General features: G+C 39.7%; 1 long non-coding RNA gene across 1 annotated transcript in view; it reads right to left on the bottom strand.

The window, feature by feature from the left end:
* Positions 1-5,895: 5,895 nt before the first annotated feature.
* LOC119897878 overlaps positions 5,896-20,202 on the bottom strand; it is a 65,390-nt gene continuing 51,083 nt past the window's right edge. Inside the window, exons 3-4 of the long non-coding RNA XR_005443457.1 lie at positions 13,866-13,920; positions 5,896-8,577 (exon numbers count right to left, since the gene is read on the bottom strand). This is a non-coding gene — a long non-coding RNA (uncharacterized LOC119897878). The remainder of the gene's footprint in view (positions 8,578-13,865; positions 13,921-20,202) is intronic.

Here is a 20,202-nt window from a genome sequence, read left to right as displayed (position 1 = left end):
GTCTGTATATACAGTATTATGTTTAAGGTTTTTTCATTCATTTCATTCAAATTGCATGATCTTCCTTTGAAAAATTTGGCAAATATACTTGTTCATTCAACAAAGTGTTCAATCAGCTTGTTGAAAACTGCATGTTCATAAAGCATGCAAAATATGATTCTGCTATGCCTGAAAATACATATATAAATATGTATAGTTATGTAGTTAGATTTGTCAGAAAACACTTTCTGCACAAGTCTGATTATGCAAATATAGTAATGAGGCTTTCGAGCATTGTCAGTCTCTGACATGCGGTTGGTTTGTTGAACTAATTAAATGATTAATCATTTCATTACTTATTCATTTATTTGTTCATATATTTACCCATTTCATCAGTCATTCATTAAATCACATAATGTTATACACACTATCATACATTAATTCATTTTCGGGGCATGATAAGTCGACAGTTCACAGTTACGACAAATTCTTTTTTTGTTATTATCACATCATAGATTTGGCTGTATTTCAGTCTTATGCCCATAGTTCAGGGGATATCAGGGGACAAAAAGTAAGATCTGCAAACAGCAAGAAACATTAATACATTTCTTGTTAATGGTGCTGAAGCATAAATCATGCCTCATTATGTTTTGCATAAGTAAACACAATGAGGGCCATGCAGACAAACGCACCTATCATGTTTTATTCCACTGTGTAAAAGAATCACAAATGCTACAACAGCAAACCAATGGTGTATCCTTGTGTCACTAACACGCAGAGCAAAGGTTTACAAATAAATGAAAATGTGATAGCCAACTGCAATATTCTTGATAATTGGAGCAGTATCATTGTGGACTTGAGTAGCATAAATTAATTTGTTCTGATGTCTTTAAATATCTGGCAACATTCAGGATTCAGGGGTTTAAGCCAACACAAATCAGTCATTTCAAATAAAACATAAACCCAAAGTTTTCTGCCAACTGAAGTCATGTATTGTGCCTCAAAAAGAAGTGTTGTGTTTGTATCTATGTATGTTATCAAAAAGCTCTTGTTACTGGGTGTAGGTGATAGCTGCAACTGTAAATGTTTCATCATTCTTCCTGCCTCCTGTCTCAATAAATAAAAAACTAAATGTTTTCTTTTTCGATCTTAGAGAAAACAAAAATTCATGCTGCTTGTGTGCGTGCTGAGATACACAAATACATATGCACAGCAAACACACACGCACACGAGTGCGCACACTGCTGTCAGGCCTGGTTTCTTCAGTGAAGTTGTGTGTCTTTCATCATGGTAAAGAGAATGTGTGCAGGGCATGGTGACAGTTTCACACACCCAACACTGCTGGTATTTTTAGCTATTGAAAAAGATTTTTTCAAACAGAATTTGTCTGATAGTTTGTTTGGGTGTTGCTATTCTTTTATTGTCTTTAATCTCCTCTCACACTGTATGCTGCACTCAACATTCTGTCTTCTGCACAGTGGTTTATTGTTCTGGCCTAGTCTTATCTGCTATGCTTTGGTCTAGATGTTTCTACTCTATTCTATTTGTTCTATTATATTCTATTCTATCGCAGCACAAAGGAAACTGTGTACTGTGTACTGCTACAGTTACATACAGTGCCAGAAGTCAACATCCACCCCTTCGCAGGTATTTTGAACTGTGACACTTTCTTCCAACAGAACCTGTCTTTGAGACAGAGTGATGGTTAGAGTTATGAATGTTCTGCTTTCTTGCTGTGCTGTATTGTATTTCTTTGTTTTGTCTGTTCTATTTTGAGCGTTTTGTTCTTTTCTGTTTTTGTATTACATTCCTTACTGCTTTTCTATAACATACTCTTCTCTTTAGTGCTCCTGCTGTATCATGTTTGTCTGTCCAATGCTATTTTACTGTATTCTATACTGACCTTCCTGTTATTTGTTGCATTTTTTTCTATCTCTGTATCAGGTGCAGTGAGTGACAGTTATTGGTCTGGTGTCAGTGGCTCAGGCGTTACCTCTTTTTAAGGCTGATCTCATTTCCTGCACACTTCCTCTGTGGGGTTAACGGCTGGCAGGCTCATGCACATCCTGGCTGAGGTACATCGGAGGGAAAACAAAATAGGACCCATTGCTGTCATGGGAGCTAAGGAGTGGAAAATAACATGTGTATACTGGCATTTCCCAGCGTAATGTCCAATTAAACCTAAGCCCAATTAATTAAAGAGTTAGGAAACAGGTGTCATACACCATTATGTAGCTATGATAATAATGCTTTCTAAATTGTCCAAACCATTCATCAGTAATTTCTCATTCTTGCTTTGCTCATCTGTGTCTGTTTCTGAACCCTAATTTTTGCATGTTAAAATGGGAGTTTTCATTTAACCTTGCAAACAGGCATTTTACACATCACAGAAGGAGAAGATGTGGTTCAGACTCTTTGAAACTTTCAAAAAGTGCATTTTGAGGTAAGTTATTTGTAGTGTGCTAAAATTGATGTGATTGATAATGAAATGCCTTCCTCCAGAAAGTTGAAAAGTGGGAACCAGAAAGCCTTATTTTGCTTGCACAATGGCTTGAGAGGCCCCTTCCCAACTTTTCAGCCCGTGTGAAATTGGTCTATTGTTGTAGGTTGTTTTGCACAGCAAAGAGCCTGTAGCTGAAGTGAAAAAGCAAGGGGGGAAATGGACAGTGAAGAGCAGGCTGATGTTCCACCAAGTAGTGGTAATGTTTTTCATAAACACTTCTAAAAAGGTTTGACATATTACATGTTCAAAAATCCAATTGGGTCTTAAAATGTGTGTGTACTTCCATGTGATGGCCACAGCCATGGCCTCACAACCAGTTTAAGAGCGGTAACCTCATGCACTTATATTTTTCCTGAGTTTATGCTGTTTTCTTTAGCATTAGTTTATATACTTTTTTCATACAAATTAGACATTTGTTGCAAATATTTATTTAGTTACAAATTACTCACAGGACATATTATAATAACATTTTACTTTATTTAGTTGACCATACAGAAGCATCTTTTTGGGAGTGCGCACCATTAGTTACTTTTGGATTGCCATTCTGTTTGTATAACTATTTGTTTCTGAGCTTACCAGTGTTGGATGCCACACCCAGGAAGTCTGCTGGCTTAAAGGATTGGCGCTGTAAGCAGGAGCAGCTTTATAGGGGAGGTGGCCTAATTTGACACTACCAATGCTTGTTATGTCCAGGGAGTGGCTTTATTCTCTCCTTAGATATTTTGGGGTTTAGATTTATATTATATTGAATATTTTTGTTGAGTTAAGGTTAAGTAAAAGTATATTTCTTTTGGAATAAGTTTTTAGGTAGGTTTTGCTGTAGTTATGTAGTAGTGTTGTTGTTAGTCTTCCCCTGTGTGTCAAAATTGGTCTGATCAGCCAGTATATAAGTCCCCTTTGTTTCTTTTGTAGGAGGTCAGTTGTATTTTTGAGTCTCTTATGTTCTGAGCTTTAGTTACCGTTTCTTTATTTGATCTCTTTTATGGGCCCAAACCTTTATCTTTATGTTGTTGTAATGATTTTTGGTAAATAAAAACCCTTACTTTTGAACTTCCCTTGTGACTCCTCTTGCTTAACTGTACAGTTCTCCCGAACAACCTAGTCTGAAATGTCAGCTGCATTCAGCTATTCATATTCCCCGGCGATCTCAGCCAACAGTCTCCGACCATTCGAATATTGTCGGGCCCTCTCCCATCAGCAGCTCCAGTGAGAGATCGCGGCTTCGGCTCTCTAAGCACACAGCCTTGAAAGAACTTCAGATGGAAAGGTGTGCGTGAGCATTTCTGATATTGTTTATGTCGTTGCAAATGTAAGTGAGGTATGCTGGTGAGGACCATCGACCAAGGTTTTGATAATATTGTCAGGGATTCCCTGCCTGGAGGTGGTGGAGGTGGTCCCAATGCGGAACAAAGGCCCAGAGTAACGAAGACAAATAACAAATTTGGCGAAGGTGTTGGTGAACCAGAAGTGTGTGGCTACTTTCCCTGTCTCTGTGACGACATCCCTCCAGCTTGAACAAGAACTCAACCAGAGAAACATCTCCTTCCAGCACTCGACAAAAAAGTGAAACTTTTTCAACTGTACAAAGACTCGCTTCAACACACAACTCTCCAAACGCCGAGCTTCCCCAGCACTTCCGGGTCACCGGCACTACTTCGGGGGCAACGCCAACGACTCCGTGGCGCATCCCATGGCAACAGAAGCTCAATACAACCCCACATCAGCCCTCACGCAGGGCCAGGTTGTATCAAATCCAGTTGCACCCCAACCTCTTCTTCTCTACTTCTCAAGCATCATTATCAACCCGAGCATATGCATCCCTCCATCCCAGCAACCTTTCTTCTTCTGTTGTTCCAACTTTCCCATCTCCTCTGGCACCATCGGCCGTTCCTACCCCGATACCGGCTACCACAGCCGCCCAGACCACAACCTACACATATCACACACGAAAGCGCAATCGGCCAAACCATTACTCCTGTCTATTCTTTTCCCCCTCCTCCTCCCCATTTCCCAAATGCATCAAATGTGACTTTAATTTCTTCTAATGCACCCATTTTCCCCAAAGCTCCGGTCTTTCAACTTTTCCACCCCCGTCTAATCACTTCACCTTAGCCACAACAAGACCTCTGGTGTGCCCCACGGGCCAGCCAGACCATTCCCAGTGTCACCCTCAGTCAGGCAACAGATTCTCGGCGGTAACCACATTGACCTCACTTCACTGATTAATCCATCCTCACAAGCGGGTTACGCTTATTCCCAGGGAACTGCAAACTGCTCTCGGCCCTATCAAACCTTGCGTTTCGGTTTCAGTTTCAGTTTCTACATCTACCATGTCCTCTTTTCGTCCCAAGCTGCCGACCAGGGCAGCAGTTCAACCAAGGGACATACTGGGGCACCCTAGACCACACTTCCAAACCCAAACGTTTTCCGCAGACAGACTCTCATAGCTCCCCCACCGTCAATTACTCCCCAACCAGTAGGGATGGTTATTGCCACCTCCACCGCCTCCACGCAGGGAATCCCAGACAATATTATCAAATCCTTGGCTGATGGTCCTCACCAGCATACCTCACTTACATTTACAACGACCTAAACAATATCAGAAACGCTCACGCACACCTTTCCATCTGAAGTTCTTTTGGGGGTTTCCGCACATCTGCTGACCAAGAGACGGGTCCCCCACTGAGAGTCTCGACTCCACCAGTTCCTGTACACCTTCTCGCCAGCAGACACCGGTCTACTCTTCACTCACGCATCCATCGGCACGGATCCAACTCCTCCCCTTCATCCCTCACCGGTCTTCCCCTCAACCGTTCATCCATTACACCTCGACCCCTACCCCTCATCCCTCAACCCTTTCAAGTTTCAGAAGACATGGTGTTGTTTTTCTTCTTCAGAACAAAAGTTACAAGAAATGTAAGGAGACTACTCAAGAACTTACAGTTTGCCCTACTAAGTTAGTTTATTATTAAGTACTGTATGTCAGACATATGTTTACTATTTCAGTGGAACTGAGTATTCTACCTCACTATCTACTACTTTATAAAAGATCATTAATAAGTCAGAAACAAGGACGTTTTCTTTATAACAAGGTATATGTTCACAATACAGCTTGCATGCTATTAAACATTTAAACATCTACTTTATTCACCATCCAAAAATGATGATTCTATCTTCAAAGCACAATTGATGATCTAGCAACTCTCAGTAATAAGGCCCAATGTTTGATGAAGGAAGGGGTGGTTGTGTTCCTTGCTCTGTTCCCTCTTAGGAAATGTGTTTTTCAATGTTTGATAGAATGACTGTGAAGCCAGGCTAGACTGACAGAAAGAATGACAAACTGACCTTAGAAAGTAATACAATTATTTTACCTGACATTTAGACCCATACCACACAATGATAGTGAAATCGGCTGAATCCCAAATTATTTATTAAATACCTTTAATGAAATTCAACTCAATACAGTTCCAACAAAATGACATTCACAGACATTCAAATTAAATAATTTTGCCATACCATTCAATGTGTAGGATGATTTTAAATCACTTTCAATCAATTCAATGTGCAATTCAAACATTTAAAGCTAAACTCAGCTCAGACCTCATTCCTGTATTTACTTGTGAGACTTTAAGGTTATATATCATCAACATGTTGTACAGTGCAATATACCATTTGCACTGTAATGGTATGTCCCACAGTCTTTGATTTTCCTGTCTGGCAGACTGACTGGGGGCCCAGAAGTATGGAAGGAAGTGTGATAAACTGTCCATGGAAAACATCGGGGGCCCATTTCTGACCACTGTAGCTGGGGTTAGTAACCACAGACAAAGATGGAGGGAGGCAGATAGGGAGGCCTCAAAACTGTTCATTGAGGGGTGTAATAGGGCTAACCCAGCTCTGTTATTTTAGATTTTCAACACTTGCTGAAAATATGTTATCTTATTTACAGAAAGAAAATCTCACATGAATGACTGGTTAAAACATTCAAAACATTCACCTAGTGACCTTGGTAAACCCCAGACTTTTCCACTTCTGCCACATATTTATATTTTAGGGTTATAGTGAAGTGTCTCGACAGTTGATGGCTGGATAACATTAGCATTTTAGTATTGCCAGTGAAAATATGTTAGCTTGCTGATGTTAGCATTTAGCTCAAAAACGTCTTCAAAGCATGCCTAACGCTACAGAGCCACTAGTGTAGCTGTAGCCTCTTAGCATGGTTTTTGTTAGCCTATGTCAGGTCATTAATTAAAATATAACAATATCTAGAGTGGGCGGTGTGGTGTTGCAGTGGTTAGCACTATTGCCGCACAGCAAGAAGGTCATGGGTTCAAACCCAGGTTGCCCCAGCCTTTCTGTGTGGAGTTTGCATGTTCTCCCCATGTCTGCGTGGGTTCTCTCCAGGTGCATCTGGTTTGCTCCCACCATACAAAGACATGCAGCATGCTTTTAGTGTCTCCAAAATTGACCTTAGGTGTGGATGTGAGTGGTTGTTTGTCTGTCTGTGGCCCTGTGATGGACTGGCGACCTGTCTAGGGTGTTACCCGCCTTTCGCCCAATGTAAGATGGGATTGGCTCTAGCCCCCTGCGACCCTGTGCGCAGGATAAGCGGTTGACAATGGATGGATGGATGGATGGAATTTTTAGAGGAAGAAGAAAGTCCGTGTCGACTGTAAAGTAAAAAGAAAACCACATAATTGTATATGACTTAGATGGTAGGTAAAGTACACCTATCATTATGGTTGAAAGGTGGTTTCTATCATTACATGTCAAACTGAACTTGTAAAGATAAAGGATGTAACCACAAACATTTTGTCTAAAGGAGGCTTGAAAAGCCATTTACTTTAGAATTTAAAACACCATTGTATCTATGATGCAATGTTTTTTTAAGAGCCAAAGTCAGACATGGTGGGTAGAAGTAAGGTACCACCATCGTACCACTGCACCCTGCAGCAAGCAACACAGCTCTAAGCTACTTACAGTGCTTTACAGCACAGAAGTGGAAGAGAAAGCAATTGTCTCCTTCTCTTGATGTTGCAAAGGAAGAGGTACGCTGCACAATGCACAACTGCTGCACTGCTAGATTCTCATTAGACAAGTATAGTTTTCTTTAGAGTAACTATTAACATTCTTTTTTTCAACATTATATTATCTAGATGTTTCATAGGACAGTACAATATTCATTAATAATCTATGTTGAGATGATAAAAGTGAAACACTGTACATATATTGTCACATGAGAGCACTATAGTCAGGGAATATTTCTCCACATACCCTTACATATTGTATGAGTACATGTCCCTTTGTTCCCCTGTGACCATACTGGGATCATTGCTTCTTAACAGATACAGTGCACATACATGAACATGTTATTGCACCAGACACAAGGATTGTCAAAACTGTCTTTCTGACCACATTTACTCTCAAATCTACAAAGTTACGTGCTTTAAAAAATGCATTTAGAGTATTGTGGAACAAAAAGAGAATAGCACCTACGTAACAGTGGTTCTCAAACGTTTTCACATCAGGAATGTTTAAACTGACACAAATTCCATCAATGACCCCCATCTGATTTTGTCCCAGGGTCCCCCATCTGATAGGATTTTTGCTTTTAGATGTTAAATTACAGAAACTGCATGAAACCCGTGACTAAAACAGCCATACATTCTGTCATTGTGTAACTTATATTATGGAATTATTTTGAAAATAAATGATTCCCCTTTTTTGCTGGGGACCTCCTGGAACCCGCTGAAGGATCCCTTGACCCCATTGAGAACCACTGAAATATGACAACACTTCCTCGGATTGTTTTTTAAAACAACATAAACAAAACTTGCCGGCAATACTTGTTAGGATTTTCACTATACAACACGTACAAAATAACATCAATGCATAATGTTTTTCTAACATTGCATATCCCAAACTCATATGACAACAGAGATGACAAACATGTTACCTTTTATGCGACAAATATACATAATTTAACTAAATTAAATTGATCTCCCCTCCCTGCTCTGATGTTTTCTCTCCATCTAGCTGTTTTCCTCTTGATCTTCATTTTCCTTTACTGTTTTCACACAGGTTTCTTTGCAGATCTGCATTATACAGAGAGAGAGAGAGAGAGAGAGAGAGAGAGAGAGAGAGAGAGCGCATATACAAAGATGAATGTATGTTAATAAAATTAACATTTTGGAAAAATACCAAAGGATAAAAATAATAGAAACATCATTCATAGAAATATTTTGAGCATTTCACTGGTGATGGAGAGTGTGGGGGTACCTGTGATAATATTATGATATTGCACATGATCATGTTGCCTTCACTGTACAAATTAAAATGTGTGCACATCCACTGGCATTGCATTTTGCACTAAACAAAATGCTTTGACCATTATCTATAGACATGGGTTCTGAAAAACATAATGAAGTTTGCTATTCTGGGAAACTCAGCATGGGATCATTACTCAGCATGCTGGAGAGTGTAAGCTAAACCCTGAGTCTGAATCTAAGTGTCTATGCGAAATGAAAACGGCCTCATAAATCACCACTCTTTAATACTATATCATTAAACAGGAACCGGCATATAAATCACTAGTAGTCTATATTACCCTAAGGGGGTATGTGTGTCAGGCTGTCTGTCTCCTAACTTGGCAGTCTGGCAGACTCCTTATTTGGATCACTGTTATTATGACAATCATAACATTTAACAGGGTATGGTATTTTAGGCACTATTATACAATATCCAAAATTGAAAGCCAGTGTCTTGTCAGAGAAGCTGGATGTCTGTACAGCATGTTTTTAGACTTGAGAATATACAAGGAACAACTGACAGGAGTGGGTCATACATTTGTGTCTCACAAATTCTATGTTAAGCGCACGTGTAACTAAATACGAATAATCAAAATTTTAGGTACAGTACATCGTTACAGACTTGCAGTTTTGACATTCACTATTTCTCAGTGTCAGTGTAAGTGAACCAAAGAATGGAACTTGTAATGGCTGAATTAACTAGTATCAGCAAACTCATGTAGTCTGGTGAGGAAAACACAGCTATATAAAACTATCTACAGCCTCATCTGAAAAGGACCCATGGCTAAATAGGCTCAAAGAGGATGGAGTTCATCAAACCTAAAATAGAATCAGACATTATGAACTTTTGCTTAGAACAGCAATTAAGACAGAATTTCCCACCAAACTGTCTCTCTCAAATGTCAGACAGTCCAACTATATCGGTGTGTGTGTCATCTAGCAGTGAACATTCTAGTTGATTCACACTGACTCACTGACACGCAGCCACAAAGAATGATTGTCTAATGCGCTAAAATATATCAATAGCTTGTTTATTCTTAAACAGTTGAGAATGAACAATTGTCCACAGTTCATTGTAATAATCTTATCAAACATGTAATCCATGAAATCTTAATGTGACACCACAACACAGTGGATGAAATTTTATTGTCCAGAGTTGAAATCGCTTTATTTGCCAAATGTACAATGTACACAGGGATCTGACTTGGTGATACAGTGCAGTGAAACAAGAAAGAAAAAACAAAAACAGTTAAATACAAGAAGTTCAGTATATAATCAATCCTTATCATCATCACTGTGCTCACGTGAGACCAACAATTGCCTTTGGTTTATATTGAAAACATGAACACACACGTCTAAACAAGCAAAAAACAAAAGCCAAACAACAAACAAGTCAGCTCATACAATGGTGATGTTGAAGCAAAGAAGAGAGGAGAGAGGAAAAAAAGGTGCGTGAAGAAAAAAAAAGAAACATTGTGATAGGAGAAATGAGCAAAAAACCCTAAACAAATTAAATTACATCCCAATCCTGCCTCTTCCCCTCATTGTCTTCCTCTACCTTCTATTTTTACTCCCTTCTTCTGCTCTTTCTTTTCCAACTCATTTTGCTGCCTCACTTTCTCTTCAGCCCCCCTGCCCCCTCTATTCTTTCTGTCACTCTCTGTCTCTCCCTCTCTCTCTCTCAGTGAGCAGACAGGCAGAGACAGGGAGACTGTTGTTGTGCTTGCAGTCTGACACTATCAGCTCATAAATCCCTGTCAACAGCTTGTATGTCTCCTCCTCCTCCTCCTCCTCGCCTCCCTTCCTCCCTCCCTCCCTCCCTCCACTGGTGAAGGACTGGAGGAACCCAATGACCTGCCAGCAAGGATTTGACTGGCACAACCACACAGACACACATGCACACACATTTAGGAAAAAGAAACACACACACAGAGGTGTGCACGATAGATAGATAGATAGATAGATAGATAGATAGATAGATAGATGCTCTCATAAGCACTGTACATTTTAAAAGCTGTGTTTCTATGATTCCACCTCCCTCTGTCTTCCTGTCTCTCTCCCTCTCTCTCTTCCTCCCTCCCTGTCTTTCTTTCCCTCAGGCAATGTTTGCCGGCAGACAGTCATCACTGACAAGTGCTTCCTGTGGTTGGGGGTAAACACCTGGGTAATGAGGCCACGCTGCACAACAACCAAAAAAAAAAAAGAACAGAACACCCCACCAAGGTTCACAGCCCTTGCTCACTGCACATGAGGATATATACTGTAGACACACAATCAGGTCATACAGGCACATAGGGGCACACACACACACACACACACACACACACAAAGTCATGCATTCACATGCATGCAGGCAAATCCTGCAGAAACTCAAGCACAGACATGCCTGCACACAAACACACACACACACACAGCAGCACATGCACATGCTTGGCTCAGACTGCTAAACAAGCAGTGAGCCAACCCAGCCATGTCAGCCAAAACTCAATACCCAGACTGACTTCAGTGTTAAAGGCAGACTGTAGTGAGCTGAAGTGAGGGGGAACGAACCGAAATCCAGCCCCTTCTTTTCCTTCACCGTCACTAATAGTTTATTCTCGAAACTTACAAATCCCATTCCAAGTGTTGTCACTGAGGAACTCAGTTCGAACAATTTGCAGTATGTCAAAAATCGTGACTGACTGCAATGCAAAGTTGTGCTGTGGTGAAGTGTGAGAGCTACTGCAGTGAAGCTAAAGCTGTCAATCTGATTGCAGTGTCAGTAACGCTGTATGTCACTGGATGAGTTTTCCTGTATTGAATGTATGAACCTTAAAAAGGGGGAACACTGACCAACCTCGTGGACTTATGCACATGCAACTTATGATGTTATAATTAATGCATCAGTGGCAACATAGGAAACTTAATTTCAAGTAACTTTTTTGTCAAACATAGTTGCCCTATCAAAACTGTAGTGTGAGCTACGGTGATAGGCAAAGGTTGTAATATATGCGCGTAAGTGAAAACTGCTTGGTTATGCATGCATTGGCAGTATAAGATAATTATGCAGACTCAGGATCTATTCATACTGAACTCAACGTCCCCTAGGTACATTTTATAACACAGAAAGTATTTTTTCTGAAAGATCTACGCTTACATTTCCTTTTTCCTGTCTTTGTTCAATGCTAGGCTAAAACATTCTGGCTCTAAGGACGCACGCAAGATGAAACTCATATCATCTTCTCATGTCACTGTGTATTTGGCAGCATTTTCTTCTTATTATTATTATTATTCCTCTAAATTTGTGGAGACAATCTTAAGATGTACTCATTGTCGAAGCTTAGAGTCTAGGCCTAACTTAAGCATATCATTTTGAGGCTAAATAGATTGGCCATTTACCCAACAACTGCATCCAATAGTACATTTTCACATGCCCTTGTTCTGTACAATGTATTGTTATCTAAATTGATTTTGTCACAACAGAATTACATTGTTCTGCTCCACGGGCTCAAAATATTGTGTACATATCAAAACTACATGAATGTTCCGTGTCAAAAGCACTGGACTGCAAGTGATTCAAGTGAATCATCTTATTGTGTTATCTCTGGACAATACGGCGCAGCCTGCATCTCATGTGTCATAGGAACAACAGGGAAGCCTGTGGTGAATCATCAGCCCTGCCAGAGTAGCAAAGCTTTTGAGCATGTTTAGTTTTGCAGAGGTTTTCTTAATGTCTAAAGGACATAAAGCAAGCTTTGGCAAAAAACACTAAATAAAGTGTATGTGCTTCTGCATGGACACATATGGCAATGTCTGGTTCTGCGTCTGTATGGATGTGTGTATCTACGTGTATGTGTGGCCCACACATGTCTTTGTGTGCAAAGGAAATGGCTGACAGTGAAAAATGTGACCCATTCTAATTTTAATTGGCAATGAAAAAAAGGCCTCAATATTTATGGGTTCTGTCCAGACGAACAGAGGAGAAGGGTTTAAGCATGAAAGCATATTCCTTATCACAATTAAAAAGTGCTTTAACATGACTGCAACCCTTTGAAGTTAGATTAGCAGTAATATTGGAGAGATCGGCCCTGGCTTCGAACAATGGAAACTGAATGGAGGAAAGAAATTATTTAACAGAGCCAAAGGTAATGCTTCCTTCCCTTGTCTCTTTTTCCTTGAATTAGCCTCACACTATTTTTTGATAGATTTTCTTGTGTGTAACCATTAGTTTTGTCTTTCTTTTCAACATGAAATTACTTCATGTGTATATGAAAAAACTTGATTGAAGGGACCAAAGAATAAAAGAAAGAAAAAACTAATTTGACAGCACAGTTTGAGATCATTTTTAAAGCATTTTAAGCCTGGAGTGACAGAAAAAAAGACTCCCCAGTTGTACATAAGGCACAGCTGCTGTAGAACTGTAATCACAGTGAGTTTTGAGTTCCCCCAAGTGTCTTGATTGCAAGGATCTGAAACCATATAGTAACTGTGTGTTCCTACACATACAGACACACAGTGAAAGACACATGTCAAGACAGATATACACACAAACAAACAACTGTTGCTGAGTTAAACTTCCCATCATGGCAAAAAAAAAAAAAAAAAAGCCAGTCCTTACATAAGGCCATACAAACTCAAGGGAAGACACAGGGGTGCAACTGAGAACTGTGTAATTAGAGAGAATGAGAGAAGACAGAAAGAGAGAGAGAGCTTAACCCCAGACACAGAAAAGGAAGAGAGAGAGGGAAGGATAGGTGACATGGTTGAGAATAATACTCCCATGTTAAGCTGAAGGAGAAAAGCGAGAGGAACACAGGCCAAAACAGCAAGCAGCTGCTGAGGATTTACATGCTGTAAATTATTCATGTAATCAGCTGTGGGAGCACACAGAGAGAGAGAGAGAGAGAGAGAGAGAGAGAGAGAGAGAGAGAGAGAGAGAGAGAGAGAGAGGGAGAGAGAGAGAGGGAGAAAGACAATAAGAGTAAAAAAACATCAGGGCTGCAAAGATAAAGAAAGAGAGATGGAAACAGAGATGTGCAAAGACCAACAGGCATTGAATACTGTAACAGACAACAAAGAGAAAATGTAACACTTACCCTCACAGTCATGTCTAGACAAGTTGATCTTCCCCTCTTACTCTGACTACCACACCTGAAAGAAACAATGAATGCGTTTACATACATGTGCTACGCTGGTTACACGCACAGTTTCAAATTTCTTGGTCCAGGTTATGAACATCAAAATGTACCATAGGATGACAGAGTGATTTTGTATCTTCTTTGAATTAGTTGTCTGCTAGCTTTAGACAACTTGGCAAGAATGTATAAGTCTTTTTGAATGTTTTTATATATGTCTACTTGAAAAGCCCACAGAGTGTATCTGGCCTATGATGAAAACAAGGTAACTGTGGCTGTGGGAGGGCAGAGCTCCAGACAGCTTCACTGGCCAAGTGTCAGAGGGATGGTTGCATTCTCACCAGTCCGGGCCTAGCGGTTTGTGAGCAGTAGCATTATTGTACCTCGGCATTGTTTAAAAACAAGGTTGCATCTACCTTAATTAATCACTGACTTAATGTACCACCTGGCAAGCACACTAACTGACACAAATAAAACCCACTCAAGTTGTTGCGTGACCAACAGGCGCATGCTGGTTGTGACTAAATGCTAAATGCTCATGTTGGATCCTCCAGCTGTGATTTCTACATTTGCTACATAGCAGAGGAACAACACTCATAGATACAGAGACAGGTTATTTTTTTGGTTGAACAGATATAGATAATGACATCTTTGTACACCCCTACTTACTGGTATGGGGGTACTGGAGGAACAATTCTCGACTTAAGTCGCACACACAGTGACTTGAGACTCGACTTGAGACTCGTCCTCAAAAGACTTCAGACTCAACTCGGACTCGAGGTGCGGGACTCGTGAATAATGTTTATTTTTTAGGAAACTTCTGATGAGCTTGCTGTTATTCCCTCCTTTACCTATAACCTGCCTACGTAACACATAGCATCTGCTGCGCGTGGCCGCACGTGAGAGAGGACAACAAACACCGCAGCTGCTGTGCCATTCATCATAAACTTTGGATTTAAACTTCATACAACAAGACCCAAACAAAGAAGCGCTGAACGCCAATAGGTTAGTAACCTGTGGTGATTAAACACCACTAGCTCAGCATTGGCCATCTAACGTTAGCTTGCTTCTTGTTTCAGCTACGACCTACAAGAGGTTTACTCCGACTGTTGTTCATTATGAAAAGATGAATGAGTGTTTGTTTACTTGCCAAACTTGTGGTAGTCGATTAACGTAATCATTTACGTCCTGCTGGCTGCCATCACGTTAATTATTACCATTGGCTAGAAACAGGTTACAGGTTTATTGTTGATCATGTAACCTTACAGTTTTATTTAATTAAAACGTTACACTGGTTTGAGAGTGGGGGATGTGTTGAATTACAGTAGTTTAAGCTGTCATTGATTGCATTGCACATTACATGGTTGTGCTCTGTAAGTTAAAAAGGTTACAGCTTTATTGTTGATTATGCAACGTCACAGTTTTATTTAGTTAACGTTACACTGGGTTTAAGAGTCTGGGGAGTGTGTTGTCTTACAGTATTTAATAAGCTGTCAATAATTGTATTGCATATTACATTGTTGCGCTCTGTAAATGAAAAACAGGTTACAGTTACAGTATTCCTTATAGCAATGCAGTTTTATAAGCAACCTGGATTGAACACAGCAGATGATATAACATTCGTAATAACCACGAGAGACTTGAGACTTGACTTGGACTCTAGCTCAAATACTTGAGACTTGACTTGGTCTCTTGCTCAGAGACTTGAGAGCATCTCTGGTAACAGCTAATGTATAAAACTACAACTCACCCTGTTTGAGTATTTGTTTTATTTTTAGTATTAGTAATTTGATTAAATGCAGAAATGCATGAAAATATTCTCAATGAATTTTATCAAACTTTCTGTAGGGAATTTCTGTATTGAAAATATGTTATTTATTTATTCATTTGTGACCGTGTCTTTGTATGTTATTTCTGAAGCTCTAAAAGTTGTATTGTTGGCTTTGGGCAAGAAATTCAACTTTTAAATGAAAAAATAGATTGTCTTGATCAATCAATAAAACTGATCAATATCATGTGACTAGTATGAAAGGTCACATGACTTAGATTAGTTTGCTTCCTGCTTGCACACCTGGAAGAAGATGTCTTCCTCAGACTGTTACAAAAAGTAGTAAGTAAAAAGTAAGTAGTGTAAGTGTCTACTACTGATATGTTTTGAGAATTATACTCCTGCATACATATTTTGCTCATAAGAGGTGTTTAATTGTGACCAGTAGTATAACACAGTGCTTCAATTGAAAACACAGGTTTTGGCTGTGATCCTAGTTATCATTTGTTTATTTTGACACATTTTGAAACTATCAGATGTGTTGGACCTCCTAGACATACGAAACCCCCCAAGTGCTGTGTGCAGCATCATGGTCATTCCTACATTTGAAAAAGTGGCATTTGAAAGTGACTGTGATAGTGATGGCTCAGATAGGTAGACTAATAAATGGCAATATCTGGAGGATGAGGCAGATGTTCATGAGAACCAATTGGTTTGAGATGTCAATAGAGGGGTGGCGACAGAGCAGTGGCTAAGGCACATGCCTTTGGTGTGAGATATTTCCACTATGATACATCCACCAATGTGTCGCTGAGCAAGACACTTAACCAGTGTCTAGTTGCTCCAGAGGCGTGTGACCTCTGACATATATAGAAATTGAAAGTGGTTTTGGATAAAAGTGTCAGCTAATTCAATAATTATTATTAATTATGTCAAATACCTATAGTGCAAACCAATCTGAACATGGATGAGTTGCTGACAGGGTTCTTCTCACATCTTCTCACATCACTTGTCTTGGTCATATGACCGTGATGTCTACAATGAAGCAAGGCCTACAGGTCTGAAAGGGGTAAAAGACTGATCGGTACTGTATGTTAAATTGGTTTAGATTGGTAGATGTTTTAGTACAGAAAGTGTATGAAACCCATAACCGAAATAGTAATTGAGTTACTTATGGATGGAATGATAGTAAAAAAAAAAACTATCCCCCTCTCTGCTGAGGACCCCCTGGAACCACCATAAGGACCCCTGGGGAACCACTGTTCTAAGGCACAGTTTATGTCTGCCTGCTCTGACATGCTGAATGTTTTTGAAATGATATTGTGTTTTGTAATGTTTGTTTTTTTATTGCTTTAATTTGCTTGGTCTAATTGAAGAATTTGTGTGAATTTTTTATTTGTGTGAGTTTTATACTTGGTCACTATCGTGACAAGTGACCAAGTGACCTAATATTTCACTAACTTAACCGACATAAAATCAAAAAGGCCATAATTTTTGTGTTAGGAAGGTCTAAGGAGTAAAATGCATGTACTCAAATTTCTAGGAAAAATTTTGGATTAAGTGGGTTAAGAAAAATGAAAGTAAACAGCAAAATGACGTTTGAGTGTATAATCAGAAAAAAAGCCACATAAAGATTTACAAAATTCCATTTCAAGAAGCAAATGTAATACATTCAGTGATTAATTTTTCTCCAGTATGATCTGGTTATTGAGTGTCAGATTGTCTCTTAAATTATGTCACCACTTGTCTTGCTCTCCTTTTTGCCTTGTCACCCTCCACTATAAACTGTGGCGTACAGAACACATCAGAAATGCCACATAAAAATAACAGCCTCACTGCACTCATTGCACTCTTTCCTTGCTCAGTTATACATTCTGACGCCCAGGAGCTTTTTGAGAAGATGCTGATCCACAAATTCCCATGGGTTTGGTGGAGTGGACCGGAGCCAGTGGAAATTGCAAACAAACACTGGAGCTGCTGTGTCTGTTGCGAGCACAAACAACCTCAAAGCCCTCACTCTCACACATCACATCTGTGTGTGCAATTGTGCATGTGTTTGGGTGTATGTGAAGGAAAGTGAAAGAAAGCGAGAAAGGGATTGTGTGTGTGTGTGAGAGAGAGAGAGACTGAGAGAGAGAGAGATTGCAAGGCCTAGAAGGCGTTTCAAAGGCATTACAGCATTAGATTTATGGGGGCATTCACAGTAACATTGGCAATTAAACAAAGATCCCAGCTCCTGTCAAAAGTTCATATTAGGTCTTATTGTGGCGAGAGAGAGTGGGAGTGAGACAGAGTGTGTGAGAGGGGATGGAGGGTAAAGAAGGAGGTGAAACTCAGGGAGACGTTGACAAAAAGAGCAGAGGAAACAAACAGAAAACAATTTTAAAAATGGGCAGAGAGAAACTTCTCATGACAGGCCAAAGGCTAGAAAGGGCACAAGCAACAATTCAAAGAGCAACCGAGAGAAACCAGCCCCCACTCCCCTCCTGGCTTTCCACCCCATGGTTTTAGTGGCCAAGTCCACACCACATTATGGGTCCCTGGGTTTTTCATAATGGCTGGGTGTGTTCTGATCCCGCACTAAAGTCATCGGCAGTTACATCCCATTCCTAATTACTGGTGGGAACCAGAATGAAAAAGGGAACAAGCAGATCGGTTGAGGAACAACTAAACATCAGTAAGGGAAAACAATCTTTTCAAAAATTATTTCACATCATGGAGTGTGATGGTGCCATATTAGGCACATAACATGTAGTCAGCTGATGACTGAGAATATGTGTCACATTGCACCTCTCTCATGCTTTCTACCATTCTCTACTTGATACAGTACACTTGTAGCTAAACACTTTTTTTCCCATTGTCGGCATTTTGGATACAGGGAGGAATATGAATAGAATGCATCAACTAAATCTTAGCTTTGTAACAAGAAGCTTCTTTTCTATATGGATGTCTTGAGAAAGGTCAAAGGATAAAAATGGTAACAATAAAATATGAAGCGATTTGTGTGTAGAGATTTCTATCTTTAGTAGGCACTGACATTTTTGGTGAATTGCATTGCTTTGCTAGCTCATAGAAGAGAATGCTGTGTTGTATCCGAGACCACTTCAAACAGAATGTCCCTTTGTAACAATTGGAGAGTGAGAGTTTTCCGCAGCAACAGATTTATGTGATGAACAAAACTTTAAAGTCCTAAAATACAACGTGTTGAAAATCTTATATATAGCATAATTATATGGTAACATGCAGTATGTGCATTCCATGATGCCAAATGGCCTTCCCGTTGCTTAGTTCTTTGTTCAGATCATCATGTAAGTAACTGTGTTGACACACACAAGGAACCATATACGCACTCACCTGTCCCAGTGGCTGATTAAGGATTATGACTAATGGGGGTGTCAGTGATGATATATACAGTCAGTGATGGGAGTTTGACAAAAACAAAAAATCAAGAAGTGAGGATTAAAGGTACAACATCATAATTTTATGTATTTAATCTCTAGTGGTATTGCTGAAGAAACAACACTTTTAATGAAAATAAATGCACCGGTGTAAATAAGACAGGAACATATACACAATCACATCGAGATACTATTTTAAATGTGTTCAGTGTACATTTTGTTCTGGTAAGAGGAGAAGCAGACATAAACTATACATTCTACTGGTTGCCCTTTACAGTTTGGACATCTAGACCTTGAAGTAAATGACTTTCTATTGATTAACATTAGTCACAGGGAAACCCTTTTGACAGCATCTGTGTTGTATCTGTAAAACCATACTTTCCCTGAGTGCCAAGAAGCTTCTCTTCCTTTAAGATACAACCCAGACTCACATATTTCTTTGCCTGTTATTTTTTCATGAACCACTCTCTATTACTGAAAACTGTCCTCACACTTGTTATTTTAACTATTTTGGGCTATGTCAACTTTGACAAAAGAGGCTTTTAAGCTCGCTAAAATCACAGTTAAAGTGCTTCATATGTTATCTATTAATTAAAAGTAATATGACTGCTTCTGCAAGTTGCAAATGTAATGTTTATTCAGTGTAAAGCTGGATGGACTTTTTGTAGCAAAATGCATGTTTTCTGACTGTACAGCCCTGTGCTTTACAGCTTGTATTTCTCAGTACATGTGCGCAAATGTTTATTGCCAGAAGCAGAACACTGCACATACTGTAAATCTAACATAACACATATCATAACATTTGATCTTGTGAAACTATAAGTTCAAAGGCTCTAAAATGTGGCAGGGATCCAGGTGAGGGATCCACTAAACTATCATCAGTCTACTAGATGTCGGTGTGTTAACTGATCTAAGCTGCAAGCATGCATTTAGCTTTTTATATGAATGTGAGGCAACCAAGTCAGTTTTTGATTATGGACTGCTGTAAAATGAGCCTGTCCTCCACAGAAAAACGACCATATAGGCCATATAACACAAACACATGACAAAGACGGTCACGTATTATAAATAGCCATGAAGTTGTACTCCAGTAGTGGTGGGTTGGGTAGATGGTTAGCAACTTAGCCGCCTT

Source organism: Micropterus salmoides, unplaced genomic scaffold (genome assembly GCF_014851395.1).
Source record: "Micropterus salmoides isolate LMB-PRFRI ecotype aquatic unplaced genomic scaffold, ASM1485139v1 Ms_hic_scaffold_11, whole genome shotgun sequence".
NCBI classification, from domain to species: domain Eukaryota; kingdom Metazoa; phylum Chordata; class Actinopteri; order Centrarchiformes; family Centrarchidae; genus Micropterus; species Micropterus salmoides.
This window is presented reverse-complemented; position numbering and strand designations above follow the sequence as displayed.